This window comes from Elephantulus edwardii, unplaced genomic scaffold, assembly GCF_000299155.1.
Source record: "Elephantulus edwardii isolate Elephantulus edwardi_28Jun2011 unplaced genomic scaffold, EleEdw1.0 scaffold00007, whole genome shotgun sequence".
Taxonomy (NCBI): Eukaryota; Metazoa; Chordata; class Mammalia; order Macroscelidea; family Macroscelididae; genus Elephantulus; species Elephantulus edwardii.
The window spans coordinates 7,672,069-7,673,728 of NW_006399757.1; the positions used below are offsets into that span (position 1 = coordinate 7,672,069).

A 1,660-nucleotide genomic window follows, 5' to 3' on the forward strand; every position below is an offset into this window, starting at 1 on the left:
ATGGGATGCCAGCAGAGCTCCGAGAAGGAGACGGCGCGGCGTTCCCGGCGCATAGATCGCCACCTGCGCTCCGAGAGCCAGCGGCAACGACTGGAGATCAAGCTGCTGCTCCTGGGCACCAGCAACTCTGGCAAGAGCACGATCGTCAAGCAGATGAAGATCATCCATCCACAGGGGGGCTTCAACCTGGAGGCCTGCAGGGAGTACCGGCCCCTCATCCTCTACAACGCCATCGACTCCCTCAACCGCATCACCCGTGCTCAGGCCGCCCTGCGCATCGACTTCCACAACCCAGACCGGCCCTACGATGCTGCGCAGCTCTTTGCGCTCACCGGACCAGCTGAGAGCAAAGGCGGGATCACACCGGAACTGCTGGGCGTCATGCGGCGGCTGTGGGCAGACCCTGGCGCCTGCTTCGGCAGCTCAGCGAGCACCACCTGGAGGACCATGCGGCCTACTACCTGAATGACCTGGAGCGCACCCCCGCGCCCAACTACTCCCCATGGTAGAGGACATCCTGCGCTCTCGCGACATGACCACAGGCATTGTGGAGAACAAGTTCACTGTCAAGGAGCTGACCTTCAAGACGGTGGACGTGGGCGGCCAGCGCTCAGAGCGTAAGAAGTGAATCCACTGCTTTGAGGGCGTGACTGACATCATCTTCTGCGTGGAGTTCAGCGGCTATGACCTGAAGCTCTTCGAGGACAACCAGACGAGCCGGATGGCGCCTCTTTGACTCCATCTGCAACAACAACTGGTTCATCAACACCTCACTCAGCCTTTTCCTCAACAAGAAGGACCTGCTGGCTGAGAAGATCCGGCGCATCCCACTCACCATCTCCTTCCCCGACTACCGTGGACAGAAGACCTACGAGGAGGCAGCCGTGTACATCCAGCGGCAGTTCGAAGACCTGAACCGCAACAAAGAGACCAAGGAGATCTACTCCCACTTCACCTGTGCAACTGAAACCAGCAACATCCAGTTCGTGTTCGACACGGTAACCGATGTCATCATCCAGAATAACCTCAAGTACATCGGCCTGTGCTGAGGCCCAGTCTGTGAGCCCTGGACGGTCACGGCCTCCTCGGCCCCACCTGCCCACAGACCTGACTGCAGCCAGGACGCCGGGTAGGTGGGCACACACTCACATGTACACACGCGCACACACGCGGAGGCGTTCTCAGCACTGCTGAATACTTGGGAACCATCCACAAGCCCGCCTGCCCACTCACTCTGCCTTCCAAGCCGGCCCCCCCAGCACAGAGCCAGAGTCGGACCGCTGGCGTGAGCATTCAGGAGGAGGCGTCTCCAGCCTACAAGAGACTGGAGACCTTGCAGCTGACCAGAGGGAGCCTAGAGCAGGGGCTGCAACCATGCCTGCCACCATACATGTGCACCAGCTGCACCCACAGCCTCCGTGCCCAGGTGTGAGGCCACCCACGCCACACGTCCCTCCTGCAGCAGCTTCAAAATATGCAGCAAAACTAACCGAACCAAGAGGACCCTTTCCTGCAGACAGGCCACCAGGTGCAGCTGCTCCTAGTCTCATGTTTTATAACTGAAACCTGGGTTTTCTTCTCTGACATTCTCCTTTTCTGGCCAAATCTTGTGGTGTTTTGCGGGGGGGGGGACCCACAACAACAACAAAAAAACCAACAA

The 1,660-nt window shown here is 59.2% G+C and overlaps 1 pseudogene; it reads left to right on the top strand.

The window, feature by feature from the left end:
- Window positions 1-1,049, top strand: LOC102875307 (annotated as a pseudogene).
- The last annotated feature ends 611 nt before the right edge of the window (window positions 1,050-1,660 follow it).